The sequence below is a fragment of the Amblyraja radiata genome, chromosome 15, assembly GCF_010909765.2.
Source record: "Amblyraja radiata isolate CabotCenter1 chromosome 15, sAmbRad1.1.pri, whole genome shotgun sequence".
Classification (NCBI taxonomy): Eukaryota; Metazoa; Chordata; class Chondrichthyes; order Rajiformes; family Rajidae; genus Amblyraja; species Amblyraja radiata.
The window spans coordinates 16,974,976-16,996,832 of NC_045970.1; the positions used below are offsets into that span (position 1 = coordinate 16,974,976).

The window sequence follows — 21,857 nt, forward strand, 5'->3', positions numbered from 1 at the left end:
GATTTAAGAATAGCTTTCCCCCCCACTATTATCAGATTTGTGTGGACTTCTCATATGTTAACAATGAATCACCGATCTTCCAATCTTCCTTGTTACGACCATTTTACTTTTTTAATTTCCACTATGTGGACATACCACTATGTTCTGAACACAACATCTAATGCAACACATTCAATGGTCACACACACCTTGGTCATGCTCACTTCTCCACTCTCCCATCAGGGGAGAAGATGTATGGCATGATTTGTCTGGATAGCAGACAGAAATTTTTTTTCCCCATTGTATTTTGGTACACGTGACATAAATAAACCATTACCAATGAGTTTGCAGAGTAATGTGCCTGAACCAGGAAGTAGTTGTTAACGTTTTATCATTGTTAAGAAAATAAATAAACAAACATCATTTACGTACATGATGATGGAAAAAGAAAACAGCATTATATAATTGCATTTTGAAGCAATGTTGTCCACATTGGTTTTAACCAAGCATTTGACAAGGCCCACGTGTCACATTGTTCCAACAAAGTAAAAGTAGATGAGATCCATGGAGAAGTGGCTCAGTGGCAGAAAGTGAAGAGCAATAGTCTGAAGAATGGTCTCGACCCAAAACGTCACCCATTCCTTCTCTCCAGAGATGCTGCATGTCCCGCTGAGATACTCCAGCATGTTGTGTCTATCTTTAGTAATGGTTGACAGTTGATTTTGTGACTACTCCTATTGGGATTCTACAGGGGGTCAGTACCTTGTCAAGTCCCTTGTCTGTTTCTACCTAGATGCATTTATTATCTATTAATTGTGTTAGATGTTTAAGATATGTTTTTTTCTGTTTAAATAAGATTCCTGTGATAGTAGACTCATTGAACATTCCATGTAGCAGGTCAAGGGGAAGGTGAACATGCCCTGATAGTGGAAGTCAAAGGAGAGAGGGAAATGGAGGGTCCCATTCCACTAATGATATTCTCCAACAACATCTCACCAAAACATTGCACTTTGAGTCACTACCTCAAAAAGGCAGCCAGCATCATCAGAGACCCACACCATCCTGGCCACACTCTCATTTCACCATTGCCATTGGGAAGAAGGTACATGAGCCTGAAAACTGTAATTTAAAAAAAAGCAACTGTAACGTCAACAAAACTACAACCTCAAATAAAATCTGAACTACATAGATTATTATTATTATTATTATTATTATTATTATTATTATTATTATTATTATTATTATTATTATTATTATTATTATTATTATTACACTACTATTGTTTATTTTTTGAGTATATGTGTATGTGTATGTATATATATATATATATATATATGTGTGAGCACTTGTGAATTTGGGTATATATACACGCTGAACTTTTTTCTCTCTTTTTTATCATAAATTTATCATATTATTTACAGTGCACTATGTTTACATATTCTGTTGTGCTGCAAGTAAGAATTTCATTGTTCTATCTGGGACATATGACAATAAAACACTCTTGACTCGATATAATTTTCAAAACAATTGCCCATTTCCCTCGTACTGTGAGGGGTGAGATCATTGTGTCACTGAAATTCTTATCCCTGGATTATTGCACACAGTGAGGTCTGATTTACACCACATCTCTTCGCTGCCTTTGTGCCTTTAAGGAGGGTCTCCACTCAAGGAGAGGGGAATTCATTCTGCCTCCTTTAGTTGAAGGCAGCAAGCAGTCTGTGCCCATATGTAGCGAATTTATAGCCAACAATCAACATTGCAATGATCAGTGAGCGGCAAGCTTCCACTGTGCCACAGACACATGACTACCAATGCATTTAAACATTTCCCCTTGATGTTGTCTGCTCTCCCATCAACAACATCCTAGGGATCACTATTGTCCAGAAACTGACCTGGGCCATGAGTTCAAATACTATGTTCATATATATGGAAGCTGTGGAATTTGCAACGAGGGACTCCACAAATGAATTGGCAAAGACATTAAGTCTTTACAAGATAGGAGTCTGGGTTGTTGAAGGGCATTCTCCCGATACCTCTGATACAGCAGCTCCAAAGATAGAGAAGAAGCTTTAACTCATTCATCACAAAAAAAATCTCACAACTGGACGGCCTGGTGGCACAGCAGTAGAGTTGCTGCCTTACAGCGCCGGAGACCCCGGTTTGATCCTGACTACAGCTGTTGTCAGTACGGAGTTTGTAGTATAATAGCCCTGTCCCACGGTACGAGTTCATTCCAAGAGCTCTCCCGAGTTTGCCCTGACTCGAACTCTGAGATTTACGGTAATGGCCGCTCGTCGGTACTCGGGGCTCTCGTGGATATTTTTCAACATGTTGAAAAATCTTCGTGATTCTTCCCGAGCTTACCTGCCGTTAGCGAGTCTTCCCGAGTACCTGCCATTAGCGCTACGAGCCGCTAAGAGACGTCCCCTAGCACCGACGTACCCGCTATGTTTATTCTCCGTGCTTACTACGAGTTTGATTTTTTTTAAACTCGGCAGAGCTCTTGGAATGAACTCGTACCGTGGGACACGGCTTTTAGTGCGCAGGGATTAATGGTTGGCACGGACCCAGTGAGCCGAAGAGCTTGTTACCACGCTGTATCTCTAAACTAAACTAAATAGCTAAGTTTTACCAAACTATCAACCATGCAGACATGGTTTGAACATCCCTTCCAGCAGAACTGGTGAGACTTCTAGCAAAGGCCTGCAAGCTCTCTTCATCTCCGACAAAGTCTGTGGGTGTCAGGGGCACTCTGGTTGTCCCAGACCTCCTTGGTGGAGGCCAGAAGGTTTATTCCTGCCAAGTTCCTGGCAATGTCCTCTGCACACATTAAACAATTTTGCATGCAGACCTTTCTTGAGGATTCAACATGAGTTCCTACCTACTATCTATCTCTCTGGAGACCCTCGGACTATCTTTAATCAAGCTTTACTGGACTTTATCTTGCACAAAATGTTATTCCCTTTATCATGTATCTGTACAATGTAGGAGGCTTGATTGTAATCACATATAGTCTTTCCGCTGACTGTTTGGCACGCAACAAGAGCTTTTTACTGTACCTTGACATTAGACATTAAACTACCCCACCTGGCCTATAATCCCCACCAGTTTAACAGCCATCAGCCTTGAATTGAGGTGTAGCTGATGATGACTTTAACATCTGCCAAGTAGATTGCATGTTCCAAATGTCTATCTCCACTTCTCAGTTTGAAGTGGATAAAAATGAACCAAGATTACCATTGTGAATACATCTCCTTGTTAACATCCATCTGCTGATTATCTCAGTGCCTGATGAATACTAATTAAACAACCAAACATGCTAAATCATTTTATGCAGCAACTGAGTACAGGGACAAAGTTGATACATTTCATGACAATTCACCCTTGTGAATCTTCCAAGAACTTGTGTTCCACATTCTTTTGCCTGTCCAGCTACCTCTGGTCGAAGTTTCCTTGATGATCGCAATCAAGTAGTCCGACCCTTGTTTATTTGTTTACAAGTTGCAGATGGCTAGGAATTATTCCGTGTGCCTCGATCTATCGGCTTTAGACTCCACTATCTCAACATGATCAAGCACATTCGATCCTCAAGACGGTAAAGAAATTTTAGAGCAGGACTGGCCTTGAAATTAATATCAAGAAGGCAGTTTGCCCAAATGGTCAAAAAATCGTGGGCAAAAACACAATGGTTAAACAGCTGGGGACAGAATAAGGGTTCCTCCAGATGGCCATTACGAGTGGATGATTATTCCCACTTTCTCCCACAGCGTGGTTGCAGTCCGTGCTCATCTCCCACTGAAGAGATGCAAGTAATAAATAAATAAATAAATCAGCACAGATCACTTTCACTTGGTGCATGGAACTCCTGGAATTTTTCCTTGTTATCGGATATTAATGGGAAAAGAACTGCAATTACCCAAAGCAACTTGAGTATGTGTGTTCGCATGTTAATAGTCAGGAACAGAAAGCAGGAAAGGTCGTGCCAATAATTTCTGAAAAATGTAATCGCTTGCCCATCCCATTGAGTTACTCCAGCTTTTTGTGTCTATCTCTTGCTGAAGATCTCCTTATCAAACCTTTTGTAATCTAAAAGTGGAAGATAGATAAATAATTAATGATGCCATCAAATGTTTACTTTGGGCTGCACAGTGGCGCAGTTGGTAGACCTGCTGTCTCACAGCACGAGAGACTTGGATTTGACCCTGACCTCAGGTGCTGTCTATGTAGAGTTTATACTACATTCTCCCTGTGACCGCATGGGTTTCCGCCAGGAGCTCTGGTTTCCTCTCACATCCCAAGACGTATGGGTTACAGATAAATTAGCTTCTATAAAATTGCCCCTAGCGTGTCGGGAGTTGATGAGAGAGTGGAATGATATAGACCTAGTGTGAACGGGTGGGCGATTGTTGGAGTGGACTCGTTGGGCCGAAGGACTTGTTTCCGTGCTGTATCTCTGATCATAAACATAATAAATGTGGCAATAGATGTGAACTTGAACTTGAACTAAACATAAACAAATGCTTTGACAGTTCTGAGCTTTGCTCCTTGACTGAGCTCCCTGATTGTGCACGGTGTACAAATTATAAATTGTAGGAAAACTTCATACTATTTAAACTTCCCACACTCTTAACATTGCTTAGGATATAAAGATTTGAAGAGAAATCCTTTTTTTTTGTTTAACAGTAATCTAATCTTGCATGTAAAATCGATTCTCCTTACATTTACGCAATCAGAGAGTTAATTATGAGGTTGGATTTACAAATAGAAATATAATAATCAGATCCAGACATGGGGATTCATTTCTTATTGTCTAACATAAAAACATGCATTATATTGCTGTTGTAATAATAGTAAAGACAAATTTATATACTCACTTAAACTCACAGCAATTCTCTCTGTATTATTTTTGAAGTGTTGCATAATAGCAAATATTTGTCAGATACCATGTAGTCAGCCACTAGAACGATTGACTAGTCAATCAGTTTTAAGTGTTACCTATCAAGAGCAGTGAATGGACAATATTATATTTAGTTGCAATAGCATCTTAACTTAGAGAAGGGCGGCACATAGGGTGGGACAATTGTGCAGCTCGTAGAACTGCTGCCTCTTAGCACCAAAGACGCAGGTTTAATCCTGAGCTCAAGTGCTGTCTGTGTAGAGCTCGTACATTCTCCCTGTGGCCTAATGGGTTTCCTCTGGGTGCTCTGGCTTTCTCTCACATCCTAAAGACATGTGGGTTTATAGGCTAATTGGCCTTAGTAAATGGATGACCGATGGTTAGCTTGGACTCATTGGTCCGAAGGGCCTGTTTCCATGTTGCATCGATAATCTATTATCAGGAGGCAGTCAATGTCTCAGACTGGTGCAACCTCCAACCATGTTGCACTCCATAAATTCTGTTCATAAGTACCAGCATAATCTCAATTATCTGTTTAGGCAATGTCTCTGATTTGACTCTGATTTTTGAACATGGTACTGATTGAGCAAATGTGGTACCCTTTACCTTTTCTGAGTGCTCTAAGTGTATAATGGTCATCGTAGCAGGTGTGAAGCTGCACATTTTGTCATTGAAAAGGCACTATCAGAAACTGAGGCCAGTCCTGGGGTTTAGGTGGCCTTAAACTGAAGGCTAAGGCCTTGAGCTGGATTGTTGAACATGCAAGGTGGCTAGAGTAGTGTGGTGGTAACAATGAAGGGATTGTGTCTGTTGGAAAGACTGGGGCTGTAGTGAGGAGTCTAACTCAAAAGGTTACTGCTGAGATAAGGAGGCTGTTGAGGGTGCCAGTCAGTTAAAATAAGCAGGCAAAGGTGGATGGTGAAGATCTGGTAAGTTGTCAAGGAGCAGGGCCTGGTGACAGGTTATCGAGGATGGGTCACGGCAGGGTAATATCAGAGCTAATATGATGTTGAAGCTTTAGGTAACTGGAGAGTTGGAACCATAGGGGATTGGTTTGTTGGAGGTTGACATTTGGGCTTTGGAGATGTCATAGGTAAGATTGATGATAGCAGAGAAGGAAGCATTTAGTGTCATGTGGAGGAGAGAACCCAAACAATGATTGTTATATACATAACTTTACTTGGCTTCCAAATCCAGTGATGCATGATTAAAACAGCTGATGGTTGCTCCCTGGAAATGACTGGTCTAATATATTGAGTGATTTTCCAAAAGAAGTGGAGACTAATGTCATCCCATTTGAGACTGACCCTGAAATTGTTTCACAAGTGAATATCCTGGGAAGTTCCCCAATCAAACTTCCAGAATGACACCAACCAACCAACCTAATTATCAATGTAGTATTATGTGGCTGAAGGAGTCAGGACTGTAAATTTTAACCAACCAAAGTCTGGAGAAGCCTTACACCCCTGTCCGACTTTCACAACCTAATTGGCGACCTCTGCCGAGTTTGCCCTTGGCTCATGCCTGCAGCATGGTCGTCACGAGGTCGTAGGAGGTCGTAGGAGGTATTCGTAACTCTTCCTCATGCTTGTGAGTGGTCTCCGCGTATTCGTGGCCTCAAGTAGGTCGCAGCGTTTTTTCCAGCCTGATAAAAAATGTCCACGAGTAAAAAAAAGGTTGGCATGGAAAAAATTAACACTTTTTACTTGTAGGTAGGTCGTAGGTAAGTCGTAGTAGGTCGTGATGGTAGTCGTAGATAGTCGTAGTAGGTCGTGATGGTAGTCGTAGATAGTCGTAGATAGTCGGTGGTCGGTAACTGGCCCGAGGAAAAAAATGCAAACATGACATAATTTTATCATGTGATCATTTTCTCCTCGTAGGTAGTCGCAGTTGGTCTTAGGTGTGGAAGACTGAGGTCAAGGGGGGTCGTAGGAGTTCGTAGACATAGTCGTAGGAGGTCGTAAGAGGTCTTTTACTTCGGCGAGTCAAAACGACCTTGCCATATTTTTCAACTTGTCTAAGGTCTTCTAAACTCGTGGATTAGGTCGTCCAAGTGGGACAGGCCCTTCAGGTAACTGGAGAGTTGGAACCATAGGAGATTGGTTTTGTCTGAAGAAGGGTCTCGATCCAAAATGTCACCTATTCCTTTTCTCCAAAGATATTGTCTGGCCCGCTGAGTTACTTCAGCATTTTGTGTCTAAAGTCTGGTCAATGGTGAGTATTATCAGCATTAAACAAGGCCATATTCTTGCCTCATTTTTAATATTAATATTTCACGGATATTCTAAAATTGCATTTGTTTTGTATTTCAAAGCCGTGAACCTTTGATACATTATTTTGCTTCATTACATGTTTGTTTTATAAAACACCCCATCTACTTGAGTTTGAGTGAAATGTTTAACTTTTTGTCTACTCTATCCTGCAGCTTGGGAGACCGCAGAGATATTCGGAGATTAATTATAGCCAGCTCTCTGACTTTCTTTGAGAGATAAATATTTGAAATTTAAAACATGAATCATACATATGCTGTGAACCTTTTCTGGAAAACCCAAGTCTTCATTTTGAATGGAAGCAGGAGAGGTTCAAGGAGACCTGAAGGGTTCACATGCAATGATCATTAAAATGTCAGACACAGGTACAGAAAATAATAAGGCTATTGGAATCCTCATTATGCCTCATAACTGGAGTACGAATGAGTAGACGTTATGCCACAAAAATATCTGGGTCTGGTTAGACCATATCTGGAATACTTTGAGAAACTCTGGAGGTCACCTTGTAGGAAGGATGCAATGGAATTGTGCAAAGTGTGCCATGGGTTAAATTTTGAGGCGAAGCTGCATAAACTGGGGTTATGTTTCATTGAATCTATAATGTTTTGGGCTGACTGGCTGAAATTTCGAGATAATAAGGCGTAATGATGGATTGAGAGAACCTATTTCCGCGGGCTTGGAGATTAATAATAGAGGCCGCCGTCATGAAAGAAAGAACAAATAGAAAAGAGGGAAGAAAGTTTAAAAAAAGTAAAGGGAATAGAGTAGCTAACATAAATCCTTTAGAGGGTGAGACAGGGGAATTGAGAATTGGAAAGAGAGAAATGGCAGCGGTTTCAAGTAATTATTTTCCATTGTATGGTAGAAAACACAAAAAGACATTCCAATAAAAGTAGGTAATCAAGGGGCTATGGGAAGGGAGGAACTTGAAATAATCTCTATTGCCAGTAAAATGGTGCACTGAAAATAATGAGGCTGAAGGCTGACAAGTTCCCCAGATATGTTGGCCTGCTTTCCAGGGCAATGATTATTCCTCACTCCATGTAACATGAAACAAAGATGTTCGATGGTGTGTGGGAGCTTCCTGCGCACAAACCGTCTGTCTTGTTTCCTGCAGAGCCACAGAAACTGCAGTCCTAAAACACTACAGCCAGGTTTAGCTGACACCACCCTCTTCTGCTTGGCTGAAAATACTTCTATGTTGAATAGTTTTTCCTGAATTCCATTCAATTTTTCCAAATAAAAGCTATGGTAACCAATACAGTTTGCAATACAATCCCGGTTGCCAAACATTTTAACTCCACTTCCCATTCCTATATTGACCTTTCTCTCCTGGGCCTCCTCCACTGTCAGAGGCCACACTAGTCGGGTACCGCAAGGCTTGGTGCTGGGACCGCAGCTATTTACAATATACATTAATGATTTAGATGAAGGTATTAAAAGTAACTCGCAGATTTGCAGATGACACAAAGCTGTGTGGCAGTGTAAACTGTGAGGAGGTTGCTATGAGTACACAGGGTGACTTGGACAGGTTGAGTGAGTGGGTAGATGCAAGGCAGATGCAGTTTAATGTGGATAAATGTGAGGTTATCCACTTCGGTGGCAAGAACAGGTAGGCAGATTATTATCTGAATGGTGGCAGGTTAGGAAAAGGGGAAGTACAACAAGATCTGGGTGTCCTTGTATATCAGTCACAGAGTAAGCATGCATGTACAGCAGGCAGCGAAGAAAACGAATGGCATGTTGGCCTTCATAACATGAGGAGTTGAACATAGGAACAAAGAGGTCCTTCTGCAGTTGTACAGGGCCCTAGTGAGACCACACCTGGAGTATTGTGTGCAGTTTTGGTCTCCAAATTTGAGGAAGGACATTCTTGCTATTGAGGGAGCGCAGCGTAGGTTCACGAGGTTAATTCCCGGGATGGCGGGACTGTCATATGTTGAGAGAATGGAGCGATTGGGCTACTATACACTGGAGTTTAGAAGGATGAGAGGATATCTTATTGAAACATATAAGATTATTAAGGGATTGGACACGCTGGAGGCAGGAAACATGTTCCCGATGTTGGGGGAGTCCAGAACTAGGGGCCACAGTTTAAGAATAAGGGGTAGGCCATTTAGAACGGAGATGAGGAAACTCTTTTTCACCCAGAGAGTTGTGAATGTGTGGAATTCTCTGCCTCAGAAGTCAGTGGAGGCCGATTCTCTGGATGCTTTAAAGAGAGATTTAGATAGAGCTCTTAAAGATAGTGGAGTCAAGGGATATGGGGAGAAGGCAGGAACGGGGTACTGATTGTGGACGATCAGTCATGATCACAGTGAATGGCGGTGCTGACACGAAGGGCTGAATGACCTACTCCTGCATCTATTGTCTATTGTCTATTATCTATTGTCACACGCAAATTGAAGGAACAGCACATTATATTTCACTTGGGCAGCTTACAACCCAGTGGTATGAATATTGATTTCATTAATTTCGTAACCCTGGCATTCTCTCTCTCTCTCCGTTGCTCCTCCACCCTAGCCATCTTGCTAGTTTCACCATTTGTGTCCCTTCGTTATCACCTCTTCCACACCCAACGATCAACCATTATGTGCTCCACCTTTCCATGGTCATTGGTGTTGGCCCTGATTTATTCTGTACCTTTTAATGTCTCTAGTTTCCCTCTCCCCCAACTCAGAATGACGATGGATCTCAAACTGAAACGTCAGTTATTCCTTTCCTCCAGAGATATGGCCTGTCCTGCTGAGTTACTCCAGCATTTTGTGTGTATCTTTGGTGTAAACCATCATCTGCATTTCCTTCCTACACAGTTCCTACCTTTGTTGTTATCTTGTGGTATATCTGGGGATTTCATTCTTCCTGACTTACACAAGTCCCCTACTTGGATAATTCTTCTAGTTCATTAAGGACTGATTCATGAGCACTTTCTTCTCTTCGTTTCATTGGGAACTTGTGTTAACTTTCCTTCTTCCATCCATCCCTCCTTTATTTTCCATGTGGACCATCCCTAACACTTCCCTTCCATTACTTCATTACTTTCCCATTTGTGACCAACAGAACTTTGGTGAAATGCCATTGGACTGATACCTTAACCCCGTCCACAAAATCTGTCTAAGTGTTACCAGCTTTCTCTATGTTTTGTTTATTACAGTGCTGAATAATCTCTGCGCTGCCCGAGCAATCTGGCTGAACCTGAGTTTGCATTGAAAGTCTAAAGAAACGATGATATCACTCAGGACATCTACATCTGTCAGGGAAGAATTCGCTCCCGTCTGGGTGGATTCAAAACTTGGTTCCCAGAACTGAAAGGACAACGCTTACACTCCTTTCCACCCACTCCCCAAGGTAGGTGGTTCCAAAAATCTGGATTTCCACAAAGGCCAGAGTATCTCCACTGCACTGTCATGACATGTAGAAAGTAATATGCTGCTATTTCATGGAATCATAGTCACAGAGTGATACAGTGTAGAACCAGGCAATGTGGCTACAAAGCAGTGCTGTCCATCAAGCACCCAATGGTACTCAACTATTTCCTTCAACCAGAATATATATTGATATACGGGTAGAAGATGCGATCGTGTGACCTCCAGTACAGAGCATAAAGAACGCTAACTTTTTATTTAATCCATTTATAAGATAAACTGCACCAAGGAGGATCCGGCGTGGGAAAACCACCATGAAGAGGGATGGGGAGGGGAGGACAAGGAGGACCTGAAGCATACTTGGTCGGCGTCCTTTATGTGATTTGTCACATGTGACAATAAAGTATTCATTCATTCATTCATTCATTTCATAGTGAACCATGCCTGTAATTGGGAGTTTGGTTATCTGGGGGTGTGGGTATGGGGGGAGGGGGGTGGGAGTTTAAAGTGGTCAGATTTGTCAGTAGGCCTCTATGTAAGAGGTCTCCCCCAATGTTAGCAAGGCAAATGAGATTATGATAGACTTCAGAAAGTGATGTAGCACACTCACACCAGTATACATTGATGACACTAAAGTAAAGAGGGTTGAAAGTTTCAAGTTCTTAGCAATAAATATCACCGGCAATTTATACTGGGCCAGCTCCATCAAAGCAAAGGCTAAGAAAGCACACCAACATCTATACGTATTTAGAATGCTTAGGAAGTTTGGCATGCCCCCCCCAAAACTCTCACCGACTTCTACAGATGCGCCATAGAAAGCATTTTATCAGGATGCATCACAGCAAGGTTTGGGAATAGCTCCATCCAAGACTGCAGGAAATTGCAGAGAATTGTGGACGTAGCCCAGATCAACACACAAACGTAAGCCCCTTCCATTGACTCCATCTGCACTTCACGCTGCCTCGGCAAGGGTAGCAGCATAATTAAGGAGCAGTCACACCCTAGTCAGTCCGTCGACTCCTTTCTCCCATCAGGCAAGAGATACAACAGTTTAAAAATGCACACGTCCAGATTTAGGGACAGTTTCTTCCCAGCTGTTATCAGGCAACTGAACCATCCTCTCTCCATCCATTCCCGACCTCCCATCTACCTCATTTGAGACCTTTGGACTATCTTTAATCGGACTTTATTGGACTTTATCTTGCATTAAACATTACACACTTTAATCTGCATCTGTACACTGTGACCGCTTGATTGTAATTATGTAGAATCTTTTCGCTGACTGGATAGCAAGCCACAAAATGTTTCTCACTGCCCCTCATTACACATGACAATAATAAACCAAACTAAGCTAAACTACGAGGTTGCACTCACAATGCTCCTTTCAGTTTCAGATGATCGAGCATAAACATGAATATTATGCACTCTGTCATGGGAGGAGGTCACCTAATGGACAGAGGAAGAGATTTAAGGACGTGATGTGCTGAAAGACATATCTGCATGAACACATGAGAAAGTCTAGTCCAGGAGTGGAGCAGAAGCACTCAGAATAGTATTGAGAACTTTGAGGACACATATTAGAAGCATGCAGAGGCTCAGGCAGAAGATAGTGTGGTTACCCATCTACCCATCTTATCAGGCATTGCTTGCCCCCTTGGTGGAAGTCTGCAGTGAGGCCCAGTGCAAGTTGGAGGAACAGCACCTCATATCTCGCTTGGGCTTGCTCTCCCTCTCTCTCATCCCTTCCCCTTCCCAGTTCTCCGACCAGTCTGACTGTCCCTCTGATTACATTATATCTCTGTTTGCTTTGTTGTCACCTTCTTCAAGCTAACAATGGTCTACATTTTCCTTCATCTGCAACTCTTTTGATCTCTTACACTTCCTCACCTCTGTAATTTCCTCTCTCCTGATGTTCAGTTTGAAGAAGGGCCTCGACCCGTAATCTCACCCATTCCTTCTATCCAGAGATGCTGCTTGTTACTGAGTTACTCCAGCATTTTGTGTCTATCTGCAGTTCCCACATTGGCCTCATCTGCCACCATGGAACCCACTGACCAGAGATATTTTCTAATCTCCAGGGACTGCTTAAGAAGAAGACCTCTAGTTCTTTATCATCAATAGAATATATTAGTTTTTGTTTTCCTTGGAAGGCAAGTGATGTGGTGTTTTGAAGCTAGAATCCTGCAAACTACTATGGTGCTCTGTCCTTGATAGCTTTTAGGTTGTTGATGAAAACAACCACACTTATGCTATTGCTGCAGGACTTGGTTTGATAAATCGTGGCACCATATGTAAACATATCAATTTCAAAAGTACACTAATGTTCAATGCCATTTACAAAGACCAAGAACAAGGTCGGTCTGAACACATTGCCTGGAGCTACTCTAGAATTGACCTTCCCCACTGAAGGCACATGCTCAAGTAAGACAACACTCTGGAGCTAGACAGCCAGCAGGCTTTCAGCTCTACATTCCTGAAACGTTGCCATTAGATCCTGGTGCTGCACTCAATCAAAACTACGACCAATATCAGCAGACCTAAGTGGGTTTTAGATTCAGACCTGATATATTAATGTTGTGAGGGGTTATATGCATCTACAATTTCTTGTTAAATCTGAGTTAGGATATAAATGATTGGCTGTATCTCTTAGTTCATTATTAATGTATATAAATGTTTTAATTTGTGAGCACCATTGTCTTCTGCAGCATTCATACATAAATTAATAAATACCGTTGTGTTGTACATATTTTTGATACAGATGTGAAGAACAACTATATATTACCCTATTATCTATGGGCAACTGCCTTATATTTGTTCACAAGTCAATTATGTTATTGTTCTGATCCTCTAAATCTGACACGAGGCAAATTTACATTTCTGTACTCCTAATTAGCCAATAATCCTTAAGGATTTGAATGATTCACAGCCCAAATTATTTATTTATTCACTAAATGTGAATTCCATCTCCTCCAATGCACGCACACACACACTCCCACTGCCCACATTCACAAGTACATAGATGCACGTGTTCACTCATTCATACACATGCATATGTCCACACACACGTGCACACACCCACACACTCCACACAATCCGATAAAGAAGTCTTGAACAATAGGCCAAGAATTCGCAATACTGATAGTGCTCATATAATGGACGCTGATATCAATGATATCAAAGAATTTTATAAAGATTCAAATCCTTATTAATGATAAAAAGATGTATTAAAGTTTGGCGGGATATTAATTTAAATGCAGTCAGTTTCCCATCTAACTTGGTAATGATAAACGAATGCACCCTCTGAAAATTCTATAGAAACATTTTATCTCTGAAAAGTATAATATATATATTATAATTTGAATATAATCGTTGGTAAGCTTTGATCCTTTGTTTTGTGCTGTATTCCATCTCTGTTGTATGCGATTGAGACAATAGCTCAATTCATTTGATGATTCCATTAATTCAGATATATCAGTGAAATAATTAAAACAAGGAAACTTAAAATTAAACGTTGATTGATAATTGCTCAATCTGTAATCTTATTCATACGTTCCAATGTATGGTGGATCATGACCTTCATACACACAGTATTTATAATATTAAATAAAGTGATGTATTAGTATTAGAGCACAGCTTTCATCTGAAAAGGAAATCCAGGCATGCTAAATGAGTGTGGTGAGTTGGTGTGATATTACTCATATGGTGAACTGACTCAAACCGATAATTAAACATTCTACACACTATTACATTTTTTATTACCTTGACAAGCAATGCAACAATTAGTAGCCACTCTGTGCATCCAAATATCTTTTGTGTCATACTTAAAAATAAGCTTGTGAGAAAAATCTGTAATAAACATTATTTTGAGTTTTGCAATTATTATTGTGTCTTTATGACTCTATAACTCTTAGTCTGTGACTCTTATTGCAATTTATACATCATGATTGACCGCGGTTTAATAGTTTAAAAGATTCATTATTTCTCTCTCAAAATCATAGTGTTTTTCACACCTTCCTGCAAACTCTCATCTTTTGGTCTCATGAAATTTTCATCTGTCTTCACTTTCTCGGCTCTGGCCCGGGATTCCAGTAAAGTCTGGGACACATGTGTGAGCAACCATTTTAACTTTGCTTCTTGTGTAACTTGGTCAGTTTGTCCTCCTGTTAAAATGGAAAATAAAATGAAAAGAATGTCAGAGATTTTGTTATTCCACAGCTACTAAACCTTAGACAGGGGTGAGGCTAATACTGAAAAAAAAATCAGATGTATATTGCTCTGTTGGTGAAATAAACCACGTGTTATAAAGTAGAGTTCATGTCCTTTGTATAAAATTGAGTTATAATGTTGACTATGTGTAGACTTTATAATGATTCCAAGCTGTTACTTGGAATGGGTGACAAACCTCTCAATCCCAAATTCCAATCCACTTTATTAATTACTGGTTTTGTTTCCAAGCCTCAAGCCTGGCCAATCAAAGGTAGGGTGTTGTCCTTTACAACCAATGTATATTCTTATCAGACACTTACTTGGAACTTAATCTTAAATATTTTTGGATGTGAATAGATTCTCATCCATTGTTTTATGCTGGCACATACTTTCCAAGTTACTTCTGCATAGGACTGAATTGAATGCAATGAACAACAGACTGAATAACTCGACAGATGTTGTTGCTTCAAATTTCAGTTTTGCTAGATTGACTCTGTCTTGTATTGAAGCAGGTTGATTATATGTAATGAAACAGCACATGTAAGATTATTTTTAAATGTTGTAGGAAAATGCACTCTTCACTTGTTCTGATTTGCAACCATTGGCAATAAGGCCCAGCTTAGGTTCAGGAATGGGGTATCAGTATTGTCAATGGTAATAGTGCGCACACCTCCCATTCTGCGTCCACTGGCCCAGAGTATCAGAATTCCAAATTCCACAAAACAGGGGAAGACAAACATCATCATAAATTCCACTACTTGTACTGAAATTCAATTCATTTTGCACGAAGCCGCACCCTCTTGCAGCTAGCCGTGCACCAGTATAGATAACTGCCAAGATGCCTGGTTGTGCACTATTACGATTAATTTTGCACTATGGTGCTCGACAATGTACTGATTCAGCAAGTGGCGTGCCATTGCAGCTAAATGCTCTGTTGTTGGAAGGGGATCATTTGTTTACAAATGCTGAAATAAATTTGAAAGGCTGACTATTATCTTCATCCTGTTTGTGTGGATGATACTGGTTTATCTCATGCATTTTTCAGTGTAAACCTTGACTGAGTCAATAAACATTTCCAAATGAATATTGCTGTCATTATTGTACAATTCATTAAATAACTGTTGCTTCTTAACTTTATCAAAATACAATTCAAGCAATTTCCCACAGTTTGAAAGCCAGACACATCAATCAGATTATTTTATTTATGATGCCTCACTCTTGCTGAACTAATCAAATTCATGAATGAAACTATTTTAACCTATTAAATACATTACTCTGAAGATACACTGTAAGTCAGTGATGTTAGAGATGTCATAATACCTGTGTCACCAGATACATAGCACATTTATGGTTATAGTCCTATACAGTTTGATGGATTTTTATATTCTTTCCAAGTCAAGATTTTACACAGCCAGGTTTATTATTTAGTAATTTACAGTGCAGTCAGGCATGTTTGGTTTAATGTAGGATAAACTTATAAATCTATTGTCCCTCCAGTGACTGGGGCTGGTGTGCAATGAACTAGCTTGATGCTTATACATTTCAGCCAAGCTTATTTCTTTGATGGGGAAGAAGGCAATAGATAACACAGTGACAGTGGTGTCCCAAGGGACAGCAAAATGTGAGAGCAACACAGGCTCAGGTTAGTAGGTCATTATTGTATGAGCAGTGAGCCATTAATTGACTACTGTACTGGGCTCAATCTGTGTCAGATTATGGCCTTCGGCTATAAAGGCTCAGTCTAATAGCAGACTAAGGTTTCTTCAATATCATTTTGTTTGTCTACTCAGTGATGCAGGGTAAATGTTACTTTGTACAAGTTTATAATCCCAAAATATATGTGATGAGTGAGTTTGGAAAGTGCATGTACATATAACATCTACTGACACTCCTGCCATTAAGATAATTGTGGATAATACCTATTTTTAAATTTGCTTTGATTAGATAATAAACTGGCAAGCTGAATAATAAATACATATTTTATTTGTGTACTTTGAAAATAAATTTGTTGTATTTATATTTACAGATTCATAGACAAATTGTGCTTATCATTAAAAAAAACAATGAAAGCCGCACTATCTCATTTAAAAAAAATAATTCAAATAAGGTAAAAAAAATAGAATCATGATATTTGTAAATTCAGATGTAGCCTCAATTATTTTTGGTCAAATGTAAAAACAAACGGTTCAATGGTCAACTTGCACGCGTCAAAGGTTCCACGGTGACATTGGGTAATCTGGTAATTGTAATCAATACGGAGTTGCTAGCTGCTTAATTGGTCCAATAACTTGAATCCTGTTTATTTTCTTTGTTGGTCTTTTACCATTTATATACAAGCAAAGATAATATATGTTTTGCTTGATTGAAAACCATCCCACATTGTTTCCTTTTTTTTATTTGCAAAGATAACTACAGCCCAAAATGGAGGATGATATTCAAAGCAAGATTCAATATCGGTTATTTTAATTGACCCTGGGACAAGAAAGTAATGATCAGGTGAGTTAAACGCTGCAATGTTAGTGTTAGTATTAAAAATAATAGTTATCACTATAGTCATGGTTACCTTATTCTGATTATTAAAAACAAAGCATGTACACCTATAATTTGCAGAACATGACTTTAGAAATGTAGAGATTAATTATATATTTCATACTTCTTCCTTTCCCAGTTCATAAGTCCCCGTGAAAGCTGGTTGTGGGATTTTATGTTGGTTTCTCTGCTTCATTTAGCTTCTTTTCTCTTAGGAAAACACATTATGATTTTGTACAAGAGTTGATCGATTTCTTAAGAGGTCTTATCTGATTGCTTTTATATTTTATTGATTTTTCTGAATTAAGTTTTACAGCCCTCAATTATATCCTTGTACGATTGGTCAGAGCTATGTATGTGTACCGCGGAATTGCAGAGCTGTGTGATTGTGCCTGGCTAATAATCCCATTTTAATATATGACATTTTCCTTTTCATGAGATTATCTTACATATGCAGGCAGATCTTTTGAGTTTCGTGCCTTTGATATAAACTCAAATCACACACGCTCTTATTCACTATAGGGGCCACTATCATATGAGTATGACAGGCTGACAGAAGCATTTACTGTGGAATGTTGTGATCATCAGCTTCATTAGGAAAGCATTTAACAATCATAGAAGATGATTTTTATAAACCTGCTGTTCTGCTGACTGGGGGATACAGCTATCATAGCACAATTAAGTTTAAAATGGATTTTGAACACTGATGGCTAATATAATTCAACACTAGCAGTAGACTGTTGCATTATACAATCATTTATCATTTGGGGCAATATTCTGACAGTACTCAAATGTTAGGCCCTCGATTAAACTGTCTCTTCGCTGTAGCCTTTACCAACCAGCCCAATCTGTTTCTTCAGGTGATGTTTAAGAATGTGTTTAAGACGAAAACAATTGGCTGAGGAGAAGTTTAATCAATTTATTAAACGAACTGTGCACTATAAGATATTTTTCTTATATAGTATATGTCTATCAAAGCTGTCATAAGTGACACTGTAAATGGCTGAATGCTTTATGGTGACTAGATAGCTAGCATTGTTCTAGGATTTTTTGAACCTGCTATGAATATAAATGTATGGTTGGAAGCTTTCCCGGGATGCCGGTGTACCTTTAATGCTATTTGTATGCAGTGCAGCATATTTGTGCTTCCTTCCTTCACATTGTTACAAAGTGGTCGTGTTATTTCATATCGCTAGAATTTTTATTATTTTTACATAACTGAAGTCTTTTGATCTGCATTTATTAAAGAAAGAGAGACACAAAAGCCTAACCCATTTTGACAGAAGTGCTGCAATATGTTCATTTTCTCACTACAATTCAATATATTTATATTCAGAATCCTTTATCTAATAGTGGTTATTAGATTGTTTTGGCTACAGCTGAAAAGCAATATATCACTGAAAAATAATAGGTATGTCTTTTCGAGACTATGATATGATTTTCTTTGGCTCTAGTAGCATGAAAACCATGTCTTTCAATAATAAGAAGGTACTTCTGATGAACAAATTTTCTTGTCACTACTGACAACAACAGAGCTAATTTTTCTTACCTTTGTTACACGTGCACTATAGATTCAAAAGGTCATGTTGGTTCAAGTGACAGGCTCGACTTTTCACTGGTAACATGTAGGAGCGAGTTACAAGGCTGCTGCCCATTGAAGGGGCTCGGGTGACATCACAGGCTGCAAAGCTGAACTCTTGACATTGGATAAGTGATTTTTGGCATCTTGCATTTGAGAAGGCAGCTTAAATATCTGCAGTCCTTGGTTTCATGCCTAAAACAACTAAAACAGGTACTGGCTTACCAGAGTAACTTTGCTGCACATGCTAAAGGTCACCAGCTGATTAAATGTGAATGCAAAAAGCCAGTCTTTGTGACATAAGCAAATGGAAGATATCAATCATTGGCCTTGTGGAAGACCATACCAAAGCTGTCCTTCTTTCGATGAAGTGCCATATTCAGCACTTAATTTTTTTAAAACTCTTTGTCCACTCAATGCTTGCTTCTGAGATTGTCTTTCACATGAAATGATCATCGTACATATAGCATGGAGCAAAGAGTGCTCTCAGGAAGTTGTTTCTTCGTTGCCAAAGGAACATTAGCCAAAATAAACTACATGTTTGAATAACTTAGGCAGTCTTTCTCATGAGTAAAATAATTTAAATCAGAGAGTGTGAGTGGTGCAAGGTTGTGTTTATTGGAGAAGAGTTTAAAGACTAATCCAGAATCTCTACTATGGCACAAATTATAAAGTTTTAAGAAGGTAACAACATAAGCAATAGGAGCAAGGGAAGGCCATTCACCCCAATGAGCCTGCTCCACCATCCAAAACAACCATGGTTTGAATACCATTTTCCTTCTCTGCCCTCCTATCTCTTGATTCCGTTAATATCTAGCAATCTAGCAATCTATACTTTGAATGCAATCAATGGCAAGGGCCCAAAAGTCCTCCTGTACAGAATTCAAAAGTTTCACCTTCCTTTGAGTGAAGACATTTTGTTTTATTTTAGACTCCTTAATTTGAGACTCTGACTTCTTGTTCTAGATTCCACAACGAGGGTAAATATTCTCCAGCATCTACCCTGTTGAGCCTTCCAAGAATTGATCATATTTCAATGCTGTCATGTCACAATCTTATCAACTCTAACAGGATAGAGGCCTCGACTGTTCAATTCCTCTTCATATAAAGGAACCATCTCCCAAGAAGTCAGTCTAATGACTCTTTACTGTACACTAGTCCATTGTAAGTCCTTCCTTTTTGGGTCAAGGAGCTAAAAACCGCTTCATGGTATTCTCTGTGTAATCTCACTAAGTCTCTATACAATTGCAGCAAAATATTATTACTCCTGAAGAAGCGGGTGAAGTATTAAATTAGTATTTTGCATTGATATCCAGCAAAGAGAAGGACAGCAAGCTCGGGAGTGAGGTATCAGCAGGAAGTACATTAAAGTGGATGTCCCCAGGGACTGATTGGACCTACCCCAAGTTATTGATGGAGGGAAGAGAGGAAATTGCTGCCCTGACAGAGATCTTTGATCCTCTGTAGCAACAGATGTGGTCTGAGAGGACTGGACAATAGCCATTGAGCCGTACATCAGGGATGGAGAAATTATTGGAGAAGATTCTTGGACAGGATTTACTTACATCTGGAAAGTCGTAGACTTACTTGGGATAATCATCAGGGCTTAAATTGAATATTTTGAGGATGATTGATGAGGGAAAGGCAGTGGATTTTTTATACAAGGAGTTTACTGAAGTATTTCACAAGCTACTTCATGATAGACACATCCAAAAGATTAAGGCACATGGGATCCTTGATTTGGTAGATTGGATTCAAAAACTGAGTACAGTGTTGGAAAGGTGTTATTCTGACTGGAGGTCTTTGAGCAGTAAAGTCCAACAGGGATCGATGCTGGATCATATATGATTTGGTTGAAAATGTAAATTCAGATTAAGATTCAGATTCAGATTACTTTATTGTTATATACACCAGGTACAATGAAATGTGTAGGAAAGAACTGCAGATGCTGGTTTCAATCGAAGGCAGACACAAAATGCTGAAGTAACTCAGCAGGTCAGGCAGCATCTCTGGAGAGAAGGAATGGGTGAAGTTTCGGGTCGGGACCCTTCTTCAGATTGAAGAAGATTTTGTGACCCAAAACGTCACCCATTCCTTCTCTCCAGAGATACTGCCTGCCTCATTGAGCTACTCCAGTATTTTGTGTCTGCCTTAGGTGCAGTGAAATTCCTTATTCACATGAATCTGACAGAGTAAACAGTATACATACAGTAATGATCAAGATAACAGTGAGTGCAAAACAGTAGAATGGTGCAAGATTGTAGTAGGAAATCTGCATATGCAACTGTAATATTCATTATTACAAAGCAAGGTAGGGTTAAGAGTGAGAGTAGGCGGCAGCACCTCCAGGAATGAGGTGAGAAAGTGATGGATGGTTCAGGAGTCGGGTGGCAGTGGGGAAAAAGCTGTTCTTGAGTCTGGATCGCTGAGCTTTATAACCCCGTGATATCTTTTCACAGAATGTGGAAGAGAGAAAAGGGAATGGCCAGGTTAAAAGATATCCGTGGTGACACTTCCAGCCTTCCTGATACAACGCACCATGAAGATGGATTGTATGGAAGGAACAGACATAGTTCTGGCCATTGCATTACATGAAGGATGCGAAGCTTGGTTGAGGATGCAGAACATGTTCATCAGGATATTGCATGGATTAAAGAGCATTGGCTATAAAGAGAGGTTGGAAACATTGATTATTTTTTTCTTGAGTGATGTAGCCTGAGGGGCAATTGACAGAAAGCCACGAAATTATAAGATAGGCATAGATGGGGTAAAATCTTATTTGCAGGGTGGAAATCATAAATACTGGAGGGCATGGGTTTAAGGAGAGGATGGTACGATTAAAGGAGACTAAAGTGTCATGTTATTTTATACTGGGAGTGTTCAGTGCCTGGACCATTCTGCCAGAGGAGGATGTAGAAGCAGATATGATGGCAATGTTTAAGAGGCCCATAAACAAGCAAAGAATGGAGAGATATAAACCATGTGCTGGTAGATGGGATTAGTTCATATTACCATCATGGTCAGCACAGACA

At 39.8% G+C, this 21,857-nt stretch overlaps 1 long non-coding RNA gene across 1 annotated transcript; it reads right to left on the minus strand.

Annotated features, from left to right (window-relative positions):
* Window positions 1–14,015: 14,015 nt before the first annotated feature.
* On the minus strand, window positions 14,016–20,713 carry LOC116981045. The gene is made up of 2 exons (XR_004414146.1): window positions 18,796–20,713; window positions 14,016–14,671 (listed from the first exon to the last, which is right to left on the minus strand). It is a non-coding gene; the product is annotated as an uncharacterized LOC116981045 (long non-coding RNA).
* Between the last annotated feature and the right edge of the window lie 1,144 nt (window positions 20,714–21,857).